Source organism: Crassostrea angulata, chromosome 2, assembly GCF_025612915.1.
Source record: "Crassostrea angulata isolate pt1a10 chromosome 2, ASM2561291v2, whole genome shotgun sequence".
NCBI classification, from domain to species: domain Eukaryota; kingdom Metazoa; phylum Mollusca; class Bivalvia; order Ostreida; family Ostreidae; genus Magallana; species Magallana angulata.
In genome coordinates, this window is record NC_069112.1 from 47,089,507 (window position 1) to 47,107,619 (window position 18,113).

Genomic DNA, 18,113 nt, shown 5'->3' on the forward strand with positions numbered 1-18,113 from the left:
AGATAGCATTGAAGTTTACTATTTCCTTTTTTTTCTGATTAGTTACACTATCTTGGTGGCATAACATTGCGGAAGATGTCATTGAAGTTGACTTTTTTTGGGATTGGTTTCAATATCTCTGTGACATCACGTTGCACTAGATGTCATTGAAGTTGACAATTTTTTGGATTGGTTTCAATATCTCTGTGACATCACACTGCACTAGATGTCATTGTACTTTCTGATTGGTTTCAATATCTCTGTCACATCACAATTCACTAGATGTCATTGTTGTTTAACTAATGTTTATCTTGACTCTGTGACATCACTTTGCTCCAGAAGGTCATTACTGGTGCATAAGGATTATTTGTTCTTGGATTAAAAAACACTGACATTTGACAAGAAGTTGTTAATGATGCCAAAGCTATTGTATTTTACAGCATATAGAAGCATTTCATTCTGATATTTTTTTAAGAGGGTTCGATTATGTCTGCCATTTTTAGGCTAAACTGACATTCTTTATATGAAGAACAATGTGTCAGGACTAGGTTTTGGCAAAAATGTTATACTTAAATGTTAATGGCAGATCTGATAGTTAACAAGTTGACCACCCAGTCTCATATAAAATGCCATATTTAAGGTTACAAATCAAGTTATGAGATTTTCAATATCGATGGACTTTTTTATTTTATTAATTTCCTTTTTGCAAAGACAGCAAATGAATTATGAAATTTTTGAAAGTTAATTTTAGCCTTATGGATAAGTTTTTTTTTTTCACGTAGTAGATTATTTTTTAATTTTAGGCTGAGAAAGAAAATATTCATGCACAAAATGAATTGACAAAACTGAACTGAATTTGACATCATTCGATTATTTCCTTTTATTGAATCATTGTAAATATCACAAACCGATCATCTTTATAGTTGTATCTTTGTTAGATTTAGAAATTGTTTGAACTAAATGAGCCAATATTAATATGACCTTGACCTTGGTAACAAGTCTTTACGTTTTTTATGTGAACAAGCTTTTGTGATACCGTTGTTCATTTATGATGTTTTCCCCTATGTATTCTGGTATGAATAAATATATCGTGTAAATTTTGCGTCAAAGTCTACATGTATATTTAGATGTAGCTTAATAAAAAAGGCTGATTCATGAAAGAATTGATTATCACTTATTAGATGTTTTAGTTTTTAGCTCACGTGAGCTTTTGTGATCACTTTTTGTCCGGCGTCTGTCCATCTGTTAACATTTTTACATTTTGACTTCTTCGCCAGAACCACTGGGCCAATTTCAACCAAATTTGGCGCAAGGCGTTATTGGGAGTTTGTTTTATTGAAGGACCAGTGACATCCTCTTTAAGGGGAATGATATAAAAAAAAATATTGAAAGTATGTTGTTATTCTTCAAAAACATTTTCTCAAAAACATTTTGACTAGAAAAGCTGAAACTTGTGTAAAAGCATCCTCAGGTAGGGTTAAAGGTTCAAGTTTGTACAAATTATGATCCCAAAGGGTAGGATGGGGCCACATTGGACGATTGAATTTTTACATGGACTATATAGAGAAAAATCGTTTTAAAATCTTCTTTAAAATCGATAGGCCTGTATGGAAGCCTCCTAAGTTAGGATAGATTGTAGTTAAATAGAATCATGATTCCAGCTGGGGACAAGATGGGGCCTGAAGGGGGGGGGGGGGGCAGTTTTCACATAGGAATATATAAAATAAACTAGAGCAAAGCTCGTTGCAAAGCAACGAGTGGGTCTTCCGGTAATGTCGGAAGTAAAGCAGGAAGTTCCTGTAAGAAGCAGCGCTCTTAAATCAACAACAAGAGTAACTAAAACAAAAAGATGAAAAAATCGAATTATTCCTGGTACGACTTAACAAAATCCGAATGATTTTAAGTATGAATTAACAAAAACCTTTCTGATTTCAAGAACGACTTGACAAAAAAAATCCGAATGTGTTCAAGCACGACTTAACAATTATTTTTGGTACGAATTAATTTTACTTTGAACATTACGCTATTTTTTAATCCAAGGACGCGGAATCAAAATTTCCGGAAAAATCAATTTTTAAACCCCGATATCTCTGTAATGCTTTGTTTGATTTTCAAACGGATTTCAGATTTGAATTCACCATGGCAAGTTCTATAAGACTGTAGTATTGTCTTATTTTGTTCAAAAAAATGAAAAATTCCAAAAATTGGAACTGCTTCCGGTTTTGAGCAAAATTGATGAACAAAATTTTAAACCCCCCAGTACATTATAGAATTGATACATCTATCATCAGTAAAAAATTCAAAGCGATATCTTTAAAGTTAACGGAGATCTCTTCCGGACAAAATCACTTTTTTAAAATTAAAAAATGGCCGCCAAATTTGAACGGAAGTGACGTAAATGCTGAAACTTTAACATCTTTGAGGCACGGTAAGTTTACAAAAGCTCTGAAAATTTCATTGAAATCGGATGAAAACTTTTTGAGATATAAAGCCGAGAAGGAGTCAGAAAAAAAATAAAAAATAAAATAATAATAAAAAGAAACCGAAGAAAAACAAGAGGGTCTTCCGTTGGAAACGGAAGACCCTAAATATCTGATTACTTTCTACTCAGAAACAGATCGGCAAAAGCCGAAACTTGAAGCATCCTAAAGAAGGGTGGATTGTAGTTTTGTTAAAATCTTAATCCCAAGAGATAGGGTGGAGCAACAATGGGGGTTCATTTTTTACATAGGAATATATATAATAAAAACTTTTGTGAAAGCAACCTTAATTATATAGTGTAGATTCAAATTCCAGTAGTAGGGTTGGGACCTTATTGAGGAAGAAGGGGGGTCCAATATTACAAATGAAAACATTTTAGATTTATTTATGTTAAAAAAAATCCAATGCTTAAAGATATGGTTTTACTTATACAGTCAATTCCGGCTCTCGTCAGACTGTTTCTTTGGTATGTTGCGGAGCTGATGTTCTATTTAGATGTTATACTATATGTATATTGAAAGTACATTTTGTGAGTTTTTAAGCATTCATTCTGTTTTTGAAAAAAAATATCCGGACACATATTTACAGAGGCATTTCAACAAGGCATAGTTTCCGCACTTTCAAGTTATTTTCACAATTTTCGGGTCATGTGACTTCAGAGTGTCAGTAATGTCGGGTAATCATCTCATAACACAATTTGCAGCATATAAAAAAAAATGCCGATCAGAAAATATATTTACAACTACTGATACTCGAGTAACCGGGACCAAATTTCTAAATGTAAATGACAGTCGCCATTCAGAATGTAATGATCGTCATTATGTCATCATTGGGACAAAAAGAAAAAGAAACCTTAAGAGAAATAACAAACGAGATAAATAAAACGACACCTGAGCTAGATGGATCATTTTATTCAATTGAATTATCCAATCCACACTTTGCAAAAGTTGTTCCCCTTTGCGGGGTCAACCCAAAGGTCAAAAGGGAAAAACACAACTTTTCCCTTCTTTATGCAACCAAATATTTGGGCGCCCTGTGAAGAAATCTCTCGGAATTTAATTTATTCCTTCGATGTGTGGGTTGCCCCAACTTGGGGCAATTCAAATTCACAGCGGAAACAGATTTCTAATGTCAAATGACGAAGTTACAACCCTCTAAACTACAAAGGCTACTGTGAGAAATATATGGGTTTTTTTCCCCAAAGATGGTGGCCAAGGGACATAACTTTTGTAAAGTGTGGATTGGTCTATCACTTTTTTCTCTCTTTCACGTAAATCCGCAGAAAAATATGTTTCAGGTATAGTGGCCCGCAGTTGGGGAAATTCCTTCAGATTGATTAATTAATTTTTGTAAAGAAAGTGAGCGCACAAGATTGTAAGTTTGCAGGAATCCTCGACACGAATCAATTGGGATTTAAATGTCTATAACCTCGAAAGGCTATGTACAGGTTTCAACAAAAATATATTATGTTGAGAGTCGAAGTACATGGCTATTCCGGTTATTAAAAAACTCACAAAGCTTTCAAAAATGGCAATGAGAGGTAATCCGGTAACTAGTTGAAAAATTTAATGAAAACATTATGTAATGAAGTTATATTGTGTTATCCTAAAAAACTAGTAATAAGAAAAGAATTTTTTTATAGTGTTCATACAGCAGATCTAGAAATCAATAAAAACAAATTAAAATATACCGGTATATTATAATTCAACATCATGTTATAATAACATACATTTAAAACAAAAAAGTTTAATTTTATTTAAAAAGACCACCAGTTGGATTTGAACCCAAAACACTGAATGTATGTATTCACTAAATCCAGGACGAAACCAATGAGCCAAGGAGACTTGTCAATATATGCTCTATAAAGTACTGTTTGAAACACCACTGTCATATCAATGGACTTTGTTTTTTATCCTTCAAAAAATAATTTGAAAAATACATAATTAGTCATCTCTGGGTCATCTCTTCATCTTTTTTTAAAATGTGACATTTTTAATGTTGAAATATGTTACCTTTACACGTTTCAAATTTGTGGAGAGAAGACCCAGAGACAACAAAATCATTTAAAAACAGTTGTAAATAAGTAGGATTTTGCATAAATTGCATTGTGTTGCTATATTTAGACCCATATTATAATAAAACCTTTTGCATTTCAAATATTTTTCCACTCATTCCACATCCAACAGAAACCAAATAACGGTTATAATTCGAAAAATATTCAAAATTAATTGATGAAATTTTCACTCTCCTTGTGCGCCCAGATTCCTGCCGAATCTACATCTTAAGCGCCCACATTCTTTATTTCAGCAGTTATCATTCTGAATAATTGTTGACACTTATCTGAATGCATGTGCACTATTTTTCATCCATTAACGTCATCCCACAATTTTCACATTCAACCACGCTGCAGCGTAAATAATGAAAATAGCATGTCAAAGATGTGTGAAAATCTCCATCCCGAAGGCGCTTGATTTCTAAATTCGTTTTTCTGAGGGTCTGTAAATGTTAGTTTTCGAAAATCGTTTAATGATCAAAGACAGAAAGGCCTATTGTTCGTGATCATTGTATTTATTTAATTTTTTATGCTTCAATTTAAACAAGGTGACATGAAATACACACGAGTGACCTGGAATTGGCGACTTCAATGTATATTACGAAAGTCCATTGAGCTCATTTTCGTAGGTAAAAAAAAATTTCGCGGATAAACGCGAAACGTTCGCGATATAACGCGAAACTTTCGCAAATAAACGCAAAACTTTCGCGATATAACGCGTAATTTTCGCGAATTAACGCGTTACTTTAGCGAATTTACGCGAAACTTTCGCGATATAACGCGAAACTTTCGCGATATAGCGCAACACTTTCGCGAATTAACGCGTTACTTTCGCGATTAAACGCAGAACTTAAATATAGATATTATCATTTCATACAAGAATCCCTATGAGGAACAATGACTGAAAACGAACATATTAATTTTGAATAAAATAAAGTAGTCTTATTATATTAAGATGTAAAAGAATCAGATTAAACCTTATACAAATTGATATAAATTCAAACGAACACAATCATTAAAATCTTAGTACTGATTCAAAAAACATAAATTATCAGAAAGATAAGTCAAGCTGTGAATTGAAGTTTTTAGGCTATTGTTCAAATCTGGATGACGTAAATTCGTCCTCTAAATTTATCACATACGTCATTTGAAAATCAGTTCTAAGATTTTAAAGGTTTCCGACGGTTGAATTTAATTTATTTTATAAGAAAAAGATAATCAATTAATGCCTGTTTGAACACATTTTCTGCGAACAAATGAAGAATGATGCTCTAACTTATTACCTACTTGTAACATATAACATCTAAAAATGTTACGAAGTTTTATCAGATTTATAAATAGCTATATGTAAAAAAGATAATATAGTTTTCATATATCAACATAACACGGAAAATATAATAATAATGAATAAGTACTACATGATTTAAAACTTAAACCTGTTGTTTTCAATCATTTTTTCTTATAAGGGTTCTTGTACGAAATGACAATATTTATATAATGGTTTCGCGTTAATTCGCGAAAGTTACGCGGAATATCGCGAAAGTTTTGCGTTTATTCGCGAAAGTTACGCTTTTATTCACGAAAGTTTCGCGTTTATTTGCGAAAGTTTCGGGTTTATTCGCAAAACTAACGCGTTATATCGCGAAAGTTACGCGTTTATTCGCGAAACTTAGGCGTTGATAAGCAAAAGTTTTGCGTTTATTCGCGAAACTAACGCGTTTTATCGCGAAATTAACGCGTTCATTCGCGAAAAAAACATTTTTGTTTTATTTACGAAAATGAGCTTAAATGGCTTTCGTAGTGTATGTATGCAAACATTTTGACAAATTTTTATTTCTTTAAGATTTCTTGGACTTTGATCCCTACGCTATTCAATGGTTTCTCAAGGGGTTAAAAGTTTGATTCATTGGTTTATATCTTAAAAATAAACAGTTTTTAAAGATCTTCTTGAGAACTGCAATGCTCTATATGTAATATGACTATAAAATCATCCAGTTGTAATACTAACATTTGAATATCAAGGGGAAAATTTTGAATTTTTCTAGCACAGAATACATGAAACTTCATTGTCCAAACATTTCGTATGACTCCATAAAGCAGATTTTGTTATGGCAATTATTGCGCAGTTGAGCGATGTGGCCCTTGGGCCTCTTGTTTTATCTTGTACGAGGACAAGTTGAAATGCGGTTTGGGAAACCCTTCGTTCGTAAAAGTGCATCATGTTAAAAAAGTAAAAAAGAAAAAAGGTTTAAAAATGGTTTAAATGTTACCAATCAAAACCATCTAAACATGCAGAAAATAACAACTTGGTCTGCTTTTAATGCATTATTGTTATTATATGTGCAATGGTCGAAAATATACAAAATACACTTTATTTTGAAAAGTTGAAAAAGGTAAAAATTGTGAAAGTCTATGGTTTTGATCTCCATTTTTGCAGATAAGTTGATGGCGCTTTAAGCTATTTCTAAGTCCCAGAAAAGAAGCTAAACATATTTTCGCTAACTGCAGGATTGGAGCTCCTGGTCTGAAAAAAAAGTGAAATGACGACGTGATACAGTGCCTCCCAAAAGTAAAAGACTGCAATTTACGGCGCACTAAAAATGCGCTAGTTTTAAACTGATTAATCTTTTTTTATAGAACACATTCTGTACAAATAGTTCATTTAAAAAAAATCTCGGACATTTTACTTCAGAGACTGACATTACATGTACTTGCTTCTGATATTCTTTTAAACACCATCACCAGAGCCTTAAAGTGGTGCCTTTTGTCTACATTTAAAAATGGCGACTCTCGATCTCAATGTGAATTTAACATTTCTCATCTTCCGAGGTCTGTTATCGTGTTTCGAAGGAAGTCTGAAACAAAAAAAAGAAACGATATCAGAAGTAAAATTGCATGAGGAATTCCCCGGTACTTACTCGTTCCACAGAACTTGTGTGTAAATAAACACCCCCTGCGAATGTGCTCGGAATGTTTTCTTTATCGTTGCTAAGTATGTGATTAATCTAGAGGTGCTCGAATGAAAGTTCACGAGACTTCCCCGATATTCGTACAGTTCCTGTGAAATTTCGAGCGGAAGTATAAGTGTTCGGATAATATTCTCAAAATACGTAAGTACTGGTCATTTTTCATATTATATCCCAGTGGGCACGCAACATTGTTTCAACGTTGAGAAATGGTTGAAATCAAGTTGCAACGTTGATCAACCATTATTCAACGTTGAATCAACGTTGAAACCCAAACCATAACTCAACGTAAACGTTGATTCCACGTTGAAGACCCAACTTTATTTTCATCGTTGAAGGCATCAACCACTTTTCAACGCTGAAACAACGTTTTAATTTCTAAATGAAACAAAACATGCATATTTTCAAATTTAAACTTCATTATCATTTGTTTATTTTAGGCTTTACTTAATATTTTTTGTAAAGTGGAAACATTACATGTTGTGCTTTTACAAATATTAAATGTTAATTTGAATACATTTTTATCATTATATATTTTCCAATAAAATTATTATATATTGTTGTCATATCCAATTAAAATATAAATTATCTTTTAAATGAAAAGTTAAATTAATATTTCACACTACATTTTTTCAAAAAGAAAATGTACAAGAAATTTGAGATTTAGCTGTGCGTACAGCAAGTGCCTAATTGCATTTTAACCGGGTCAGTGAGAAGGGGAAAAAATAAAAAAAAAAAAAAAATCGGGTAGGATTTTTCCTTCTTTAACTTTTTAATAATAATGATAAACGGAAATCCATTCATTATTAAGTCATTGAGAAATTAAGAGCTCTAGTTGCTGGTTTTCAACATTTAACTGCAGTAAAGCATTTGACCCGTGTATAGGAAACTCAACTCGTGTGGGACATATCCCCTTAAGGGGAGTTACCTATGACTGTGTTTAAAGGTTAACAAACGCGTGAGAAACGTACACATCTGTGTAAAACTACTGGGAAGAAAACTACAATGTACATCTGTAGACATTCTACGATCGGTGGGTGGGTTGGGGTTGATAGTGGGAGAGAAAGGGTTCTGTGCACCTCTGGATATCTTTTATCGTGATACTAATTAACATTTCTATTGTGTTTGGGTAGTATCAGGTTAGCTCACCCTTATTCAGGATTTCTTCCCCTGGTACCTCACCACAATTTCTGTGTACTAATCGTCGAACCAATTATTAATCCATATGATCAAACGTTTAGAGTGCTTTGATTCCAAGTCATATTTTTATAAATGAAAATTATTGTTCTTCTACTTTAAATGTTTGGTTTCTGAAATTATTTGTTAAAAACCAATTCTGAATATACACACATGTACTCTCAAGTTAATAGTTAATATCTAGTATGTAGTTTTTTTTAGACCAAGTCTTCCAACTATCAGTGGGGGTCCACATGGATACAAATCGTGCTCTTCTATAATTTAACTTACTTTTATATTCATACGAAGCAGACATTATTCAAAAGCTTGTGCAAGAAAAGAATACTTGCAGTGGCCTTCAACTCGACATTTAGATATATTGATACTGTTTTATTCATTTTTTATGTTAACTCAACATATCCCAGTAAGCTTGAAATAAAAGATACCGCAGATTTTGAAATATTTGCTCCATATTTAGATATTTCACTCGAAAAAAAGACGTTAATGGTAATCCATCAACAAAACTTTATTACATAGGTGATGATAATAATTTTCCATCGTCAGATCAAGTTACTTATGTAGGAGTATATTATCATCACCTGCTTGTGGGGTCTATGTCTCTCAGTGTATACATAATGCAAAAACACGCTCTTCATACTAACAATTTCTTAAATGAGACAAACAAACAAGTTGTTGGAACAATGGCATCAAGAACTTCGATTCAAATTATCTTTATGTAAGTTCAATGGTCGATACAATGACTTTGTCAGTAAGTACAATTCTTTAAGACACATGCTGACTACAATAAGCACGCGGCTGGTTCGACCAGTCGTCAAGGGGATGCTTACTCCTCCTAGGCACCTGATCCCATCTCTATATATCTTTTTAGAAGTTTCGTGTTGCCCTGTTTTGAATCTGTATTACCTATGTTGATTTTTGAGAGGGTAGATAGTTTGTTATTGTCATTTTTTATTTCAATAATTAAGATTTTGAATTTTTGTTTTTAATTAGAAAAAAAATATCGCAATTTATTGTTTCATGATCGTGTACGTTACGTACGTCGGGTGCAGTAATTATCATGAGTGATATATAAACATTATGCAAAATAGGAAAGCAACGTGATCCATGAGTCAGGTTTATCTTAATGTTCCTTTCCAGATGCCAATGTGTAAATTGTTCGTTCTAAAATAAGTTCATAGCAAGTGTGGGACACACATATAACAAAAATTAAAAAAAAATCGGGTAGGATTTTTTCCTTCTTTAACTTTTTAATTATAATGATCAGCGGAAATCCATTCATTATTAAGTCATTGAGAAATTAAGAGCTCTAGTTGCTGGTTTTCAACATTTAAGTGCAGTAAAGCATTTGGCCCGTGTATAGGAAAATCAACTCGTGTGGGACATATACCCTTAAGGAGAGTTACCTATGACTGTGTTTAAAGGTTAACGAACGCGTGAGAAACGTACACATCTGTGTAAAACTACTGGAGAGAAAACTACAATGTACATCTGTACCCATTCTACGATCGGTGGGTGGGTTGGGGTTGATAGTGAGAGAGAAAGGGTTCTGTGCACCTCTGGATATCATGATACTAATTAACATTTCTATTGTGTTTGGGTAGTATCAGGTTAGCTCACCCTTATTCAGGATTTCTTCCCCTGGTACCTCACCACAATTTCTGTGTACTAATCGTCGAACCGATTATTAATCAATATGATCAAACGTTTAGAGTGCTTTGATTCCAAGTCATGTTCTTATAAATAAAAATTATTGTTCTTCTACTTAAAATGTTTGGTTTATAAAATTATTTGTTAAAAACCAATTCTGAATGAACACACATGAACTCGGAAGTTGATAGTAAATATCTATGTAGTTTTTTTTAGACCAGGTCTTCCAACTATCAGTGGGGATCCACATGGATACAAATCATGCTCTTCTATATTTTAACTTAGTTTTATATTCATACGAGGCAGACATTATTCAAAGGCTTGTGGAAGAAAAGAATACTTGCAGTGGCCTTAAACTCGACATTTAGATATATAGATACTGTATTATTCATTTCTTATGTTAACTCAATATATCCCGGTGAGCTTGAAATGAAAGATACCGCAGATTCTGAAACTTTTATTTTGCTACATATTTAGATATTTCACTGGAATTAAAGACGTTAATGGTAATCCATCAACAAAACTTTATTATATAGGTGATGATAATAATTTTCCATCGTCAGATCAAGTTACTTATGTAGGAGTATATTATCATCACCTGCTTGTGGGGTCTATGTCTCTCAGTGTATACATAATGCAAAAACACGCTCTTCATACTAACAATTTCTTAAATGAGACAAACAAACAAGTTGTTGGAACAATGGCATCAAGAACTTCGATTCAAATTTTATGTAAGTTCAATGGTCGATAATTTATAATTTTTATCTTGTTATTTATTTTCATCTTTTTATACCACATAATTTGAAAACGGGACTGACTGCGCATTTTTATCGTTTTATATGATGACATTGAGCAAACGGCGGGTGCGACCGGTCGCCAAGGGGATGCTTACTCCTCCTAGGCACCTGATCCCATCTCTATGTATCTTTTTAGAAGTTTCGTGTTGCTCTGCTTTGAATTTGTATTTCCTATATGGTTTTTGAGAGGGCAGACAGTTTGCTATTGTCATTTTTTATTTCAATGAATAAGATTTTGAATTTTTGGTTTTAAGTAGAAAAATATTATCTTAATTTATTGTTTCATGATCGTGTACGTTAACAAAAAGAGAAAAAAAACCGCCAACTCCTTAGTATGTCGTGTGGGCTCTTTGGTATTGGGTTTTGCTTCTTTTCAATCGTCATGTGTGATATTTTTATATTATACAAAGATCGGGGAAGCAGTGTTATACATGAGTCTCCTTTAACTATTAAGTTCCATAGAATTTAAAGTTCCAGATACCGATGCGTAAATTTTTCGATGTAAAATAAGTTCATAGCAAATGTGGGACACACACATAACTAAACTATTTTTAAAAATTCGTGTAGGATTTTTTTCTTCTGAACGGAACGTACACATCTGTGTAAAAATACTTAGCACCTGCTACATTTTGAAGAGACTGCAAAATGGTAAGCGTGATTATTTAGATTCCATGCACAAAATATTTAAAAAAAAAAAGAAGCCAAAAATGAGCTTTTATGATAATATTACATTTAACTTTCACCTATGATATTAAATTTTATGAAACCATTTTTCTTATAATTTATAGATTTGAGAAAAGAATCCTTGATATGGAAATCTGAGAAAATGGTTTTGTACAAGATGGTGATAATGCAATGGGGCTTCAATATATGAATAGCTCTTAATTATAGCTTTTCCTCCCTGAAACAAATTAGGAATGTGATTTTTTTGTAATTTTAAATGTTTACCAAAACATTAAAACGAGTTGAACATAAGACTGTAGAATTGCTTAACTTTCTCTTTTTATGAAAAGAAAAAAGATAATGAGATAAGTTCGTAGATCTTGTGTCACCTTCATTATATCTTGCCTTTTTTCAGAATCGTATAGCGCTATTGTTTCGTTTAATTTATTGCAATCGTGCATAAAGAGTAGGGGTCGCCTTTAGAATCAATATAATTGTCGATGACAATGGCTTACCAAATTTCCTATTGTTTTCACCTAATAACAACAACAGTTTTTTTTTTTAAATAATGATTTCGTAATCAATCCGTGAAACTGGTGTTTTCTTTAAAATACACGCATATCTGAACTCGTAAATACATGTATTTATGTAGGCATAAAAAATACAGTCTTCCGATAGTCGTATGTACATAGCTATGTTTTTAAAGATTCTTTTAAAAGTATGCACTAAAGCGTAAGGAGTCACAATTTATACGCGACTAGCGACGTGAAACAGATAACAACAACAGGTAGAATCCATTTTAAAAAAACACACACACAAAGCAAAATAATATCACTTTTTTGCAACACTGAACCTAGACTATTTGTATACGAATTACAAACTTTGTTCGGAAATTGTCGAGAGAGCACAAATATATCTCTTTCTTAATGACGAAATTTGGTGAAAATTGTCATCAACATAAAAAAAAAAACCCTTAACAAATATTAAGCAAATCAATAGTAAAAACAGTTCATAGTTTGTTTACAAAGTCTGTGTCGGGTTTCCCGGACTTCCCTCGAACACATCGTAATGTTACACCTACATCAAATCAAAATTCTAATGACGTCTCCGCCTAAAATATTTACTTGTGGTAGTAGGGGTCATTGAAAATTAGACAAAGGTCAAACAAGCTTCGATGAGACAAAGTCGTTTTCGAGAAAATTCACGCGCGGGTCAACAGGGTCCAGGCTCTACCCCACACCTGTAAATTTTAAACTTCTTTAAATGTCTATTATAAAATTAAAAATAATATGTCTCAATCAACCCCCCCCCCCTCCCCCCCCCCCCCCCCGGGAGAACAAGCAATGGTTCCGTGCATGAAAATGAACATACAAACACATTTCATTATTCAAATAACGCTTTTCGTATGCTAATGCATGTATATGATGTTTTTTATGTTCTTTATGACACAACATACATTGTAATCACCAATGGCAATTCTATTTTTTGACGGCATTTTGTCATAGGAAAGGAACATAAAGGGTACATTGTATATTGTATAAAATGTGTGTAAAAAAACAAGTGAAAAAAAACATATATCTGAAAAAATTGTAACAGCTTTTTTTTTTTACGGCAACCAGATTATAAGAATGGCGTACATGTAGAGGCGATGAGCTATCAACCAGATGACTGTTAAGCAAATAATTCTACTCAGTATGAACTGGCGAAGACCCTCTTTTTTATTTTGTTAAAAGAAAATAGCTCGTTGATTCTGATACTCAACGAGTAAAGTAAAGCATCCACATGATTAGTTGGATGGCCAATTAAATTCACCCACTTCTTTCCAAAACAGGTAGAGAGACCGGCGATTCATGTTGTGACGTCGCGAATCTAGCAAATTTCGAATCCCCTCATTAAAAGTCAAAGCTTTCGAATTAAGGATTGTCAAACTTAACACAGGACTTATATAAAAAAATAACTCTACCTTTTATTGCTAATTTTTGTAAATTGTTTATGTTTCTTTTTGGTATTTTCATACCGTATGTTTAATTAAAATCAACATCATAGCCAAATCCGGTCATTATACTAGTACTTCAACTTGAAACGCATGCGATGATATTTCCAACGATGGTTTTGCAGTTTGCATAATTTTAAAATCACAATAAACTATTTTTGACAAATTTCATTCTTAATCATTTTACATGTGTTTATTTCAGTATGCTGTCCCAGCCTGCATTCTTCTTTTACTACAAGTAATACACATTTCTGTGTGTTTTAAATGCGATGTTAGCAGTCCACATTGTGTGACATCATTGATTATAGACAACTCATTCACTATGATAGACAAGGAAAAGGGTCCATTATACACAGAGAATAGAAAACTGTTTAGTAAAAGTACCAGAAAGGAAGTTGATGCAAACAACATTAATACTGCAGACGGATGGAACTTGACCCGGAAGTTAATCACTGCAAACGGAACTATGCCTGGACCGGATATCATCGTTCATCAAAATCAGAAAATCACTATCGTAGTCTATAATCACCTGCTTAGTGAAGAGGTTTCTGTTCACTGGCACGGAATCGAACAATTTGGAACTCCTGCTATGGACGGTGTTTCATTTGTGACGCAATGCCCCATACTTCCAGGCCAGTCTTTCAACTACACATTTACTCCTCGAATCGGTGGATCCTACTTTTACCATTCTCACACAGGAGTTCAGTTTGACATGGGGTTGTTTGGTGCGTTTATTGTTTTAAGAAAGCGGGATCTGATACCATACACACATCAGCGTATTCTACAACTACAGGACTGGAACCATCTTGTTGACCCTGAAACTATGCTCAAATCTATGACAGTAATGAATATGGAATACCATTCCGTATTGATCAACGGTAAAGGGGAACATGGCGGTAACATGGCGCCACTTCAAACAGTGTTCGTCGACAAGAGCGAGCGTTATTTGTTTCGTTTGATTTCTGTTGCAGCTAACGAACATTTTTTGTTTTCGATCCCTGGAATTAGACTGATAGTGCGGGAAACGGATGGTGATGAGGTCTTACCAATAACAGTTGATCGAATTTTACTTTTCACTGGTGAGAGATTCGACGTTGAGCTAGACTTGCAAAATGTTACAGAAGGGGTGTACGACATTTTTGCTCATTTCGTAAGTGGTAAAACCCTAGGTCTCCAGGAAAGCAATCCTGGTAACGCCTTCCTTCATGTATCGAATAACAAGTCATTGGCTTCATTCAATTCGAACGTATCTAGAGAAATGGAAGTCATTTTAAACTGTCCTTTAATAGATTATCCGAATAAGCCGAATTGGACATGCGTCCATCTCTCAGCTCTTAAATCACTAAATACTAAGGAGGATATAAACATCATTCAAAAAACATCTCAGCAATCTCTACTTTTCCTCAACAATGATTTTATCGGACCTTCGTACGCTGCAATAAACGGCAAAATATTCAAGATGCCTAGTGTTGCAGCGCTCTTACAGCCCTCTGAAATAGACACCACATGCCCCGGATGTGACGCAGAGACAAATTGTATGTGTTCACACTCACTAAACTTAGAGTCCGGATCTGAAGTCATTTTTGTTTTCCATAATTCCGAAACAACAGACTCCCAGCGTGTAGTACACCCAATTCACATACATGGTCATAAATTCCAGGTGATAAAAATAGGTTTGACATCCGTAGACGGTAGTAGTGTTTTTCCAACATCCGATATAAAATGTAGTGACACTCTTAATAACAGTGTCAGTGAATGTTACAACGCCAAGTGGGCAAATGCATCCTGGAATGATTACAAAAATATTCCTGATATTAACTTGGAGAATGGAGTATATAAAGACACAGTCGCCGTGCCTCCTGGTGGATACGTTATTGCAAGAATCTGGGCGACAAACCCTGGTGTCTGGCTCCTCCACTGTCACAGAAGTCGGCATCTTTTCAAAGGCATGAACGTGATGCTGAATGAGTCGTTTGAGCACACCAAAAATCTTCTCCCAGAAGACACCCTTGGCGAGAGTGTCGAAATTACAATCGGAGTGTGTTGTACGAAAATGATTCATCCCAATTGGGAAAAAACATAGCTTCGTTCATTTCAACTCAGTTTTATCACTAAGCACCAATGGAAGCTTAAGAGGACTTAATGTTTGTGACCATTGTTGTACTATATAGAAGCTAAACACCGCTCGTAAATAGGTACTGTCCACCATATTTCACTAGATCTTTCATCACTGATGTGCCTACACTCTTATGTAAGGGACATGCCTCTAACAGTTCCAAGTACTTCGCTGAAGAGGTCTCACTTGTGCAGACGTACATCTTGCCTCGCCGTGCTACTAAGTCGCGATAAAATTATCAAATTTTAAACACCTTTTTAAAGCCAGGAGAATACAAACACCAAATAAATTAGTCAATGCATTATCTACAAACAGAATATGCAGATAGAATAAGAAATAAATGCATAAAATCCAAAGACTATGAAAGGAATATTACACGTCGGCCAGGTGTGCAGTTGGGTGTAACGAAATCGAAGGGTTTATGTGCATGTACCAGGTACCTTTGTGATAGTGGCTTTTTTACGAGCAGTGCTCAGCTTTAATCTCCTTAAAACTAAGAAATATGAATGTGTAGAAAACATTCAAAGCCAAATTTCAAGGTTAAAATCAACAGCTGCTTTTGATTTTGTGTTTTTTGTTTAATGATCGTTTATATCTAAAGACATATTTACATATAAAGATCTAAATTAACTTGATGACCAACAGGCCATATTAAATTAACAAGGCATTATGTTTTTCGACATTCTATTATATTTACATTCTGAGCTTATTCTGGGTTTTATTCTTGAAACAGGTGAGGGAGGAGATACAACAGCTTTGGCCATCATCATCGTCAAGTATAGTCATATGTATGCTGGTTATCCTTCAAATCTACGCCATTCACCAACTTAGAAGCTCTAATTCAATGGATTTATTCTGAAAGAGGATCAACACGAAAGAAGAGTGTTAACGTAAATAAATTTCAACTATAGTGTTAATAAAAAAAAAACCGTGGACATTACTTGTAAATGTAAATGTGCATGAGCAAGAAACTAACTCTTTAATGATATGCCATGTTGTAAACCAATTTCCTTTTGTAAGAAAAGTATATTCGCAAAAGACTGTATCCATATGTACTATTGATATAGCCGCTAACACCATGCTTTTGATTTCACATTCCATATACTATTTATATTTTTCTGTGAAATTAATTTAAAATGGTAGCCATTTTTTGTCTTTTTTCTATAAGTAAAATAATTCGATACGTGCACACTAGGCGCTGGAATTTTGTACCCAAAATGAAAACGAAAAAAGAATATCCTTAGCTCTGTGTACAAACATAGAAATGTGAGTAAAGCTCAGTATCTTGCTTATATTTCAAAGCTTGAAACTGAAATATGGTTAATAAATAAAAAATTGTAAACAATTTAAACAGAAGAAACATGCACTAAAAGAAAAAAAAGCACAATTTAGTTTTCAAAATGAATCATACATTGCATTAATCAACCATTACACAAAAGATCTTACCGAATTACCAATGGAATGAATTGTAATTAAGTGTGTTGTTAATACATCAAATTTGCTTATTTTGAGCGGGCAAACAGAAATCTATTCTTAATTTGATATGTAAAAATTACAAAATACAGGCGATAGTTACCCAGGTTACAAAGCATTAATAAGGAAAATGAAACGAAAAAAAAAACAACCTAACACCACCGTCATATGTGAAAACTGTCATCGCATTGATATACCTAACCTCAATTTACTTCACAAAACTGGCACCAATGTATCTTGCATATTTCAAAGATCCCCTTCGTCGCGAACGGTTGCACAACAAACAAATTCATCTTTGCGAGACCGGCCCGTTTATCATACGTCCAACATGACTGTTTTAAATAAAGAGCCTCGTTTTCGAAAGATGGAATACCGAACCCGAAGTTATACAATGATTGAACGACAATCTTTTCTTCATTATTAAAAGCCTTACATTTTTGCAATGTATGTTTTCCTTTTCATAAGGATGATTTATTATAAATTACGTTGAATTTGACTATAATTTTTGAAAGGATTTTAAAAATGTACACCCCCCTTTTTGCAGTTATGAGGTTTTCTCTGCTTGGAATGCAAACTTTTTTTTCTACAATTTAAATTTGCCTTCCTACAGACATAAGCAGACAGACGGACAGACGGACGAAAGAACAGACGGACGATAAGGTTTTTTAAACATCCATTTCAATTAAATTACCTTATGAAGTTTACTAACATTTCAATTGAATGTTAGAATAATAACGTGCACACTTAT

The 18,113-nt window shown here is 33.6% G+C and overlaps 1 pseudogene; it reads left to right on the forward strand.

Moving 5' to 3' along the window:
- Positions 1–11,655: 11,655 nt before the first annotated feature.
- LOC128170672 (uncharacterized) lies at positions 11,656–15,846 on the forward strand (annotated as a pseudogene).
- The last annotated feature ends 2,267 nt before the right edge of the window (positions 15,847–18,113 follow it).